Raw genomic sequence first — 791 nt, 5'->3', positions numbered from 1 at the left:
CCAGCAGACATGGATGGGGACTGGAAAGACCTGGAAAGAGGTTTCTCCCCACCAAGACTCAGGGGACTGGAGGAACGTGGCTCTCTGCAGAGGCTGAGGGGGAGGTCAGACTTGGGGGGCTCTGCAGCAGCTGGGGGAGGCTGCTGGAAGAGGCACAGAAGGGTTCAGACCAGTGGAGAACACCTCTCTGCTCCCTCAGGGCCAGGAGAAGGTGAGGACTGGAGCAGACCTTCCAGGAGAGAGGTGGACTGTAGTTGGTCTATGATGAAGATGCTGCTGGTCTGGCCCATAAGATCCTGTGAATCCATAGACACTGTAGATTTTAGAGTAAGGATTTTCCTCCCAAGGCTCATGAAGGACATGAAAACACTGACCTAGAGAGGACATCCTGAAGGAGCCAGATGGTAATGAATTTTAACTGTTAAGGCAATAAACAGGGACACTTGGACAACTTCGGGAAATTCAGGCACTGCCAGGACTGAGCATTTAGTAGATGTTGGGAGAAGGAGACCACAGAATCTCAGAATGTGCTGAGCTGGAAAGGACCCCCAAGGATCATTGGGCTCCAACCCTCAGCCCTGCACAGGCCCAGCCCCAAGAGTCCCCCCCTGTGCCCCAGAGGATCATCCAAACCCTCCTGCAGCTCTGGCAGCCTTGGGGCTGTGCCCACTGCCCTGGGGAGCCTGTTCAGTGCCAACCAGCCTCTGGGGGAAGAACCTTTGGCTGAGATCCACCCTGAGCCTGCCCTGACACAGCTCCAGCCGTTCCCTGGGGGCTGTCCCTGCTCCCCC

This window comes from Empidonax traillii, unplaced genomic scaffold (genome assembly GCF_003031625.1).
Source record: "Empidonax traillii isolate 1590-97213 ecotype Southwest subspecies unplaced genomic scaffold, ASM303162v1 scaffold492:size733235, whole genome shotgun sequence".
NCBI lineage: Eukaryota > Metazoa > Chordata > Aves > Passeriformes > Tyrannidae > Empidonax > Empidonax traillii.
This window is presented reverse-complemented; position numbering follows the sequence as displayed.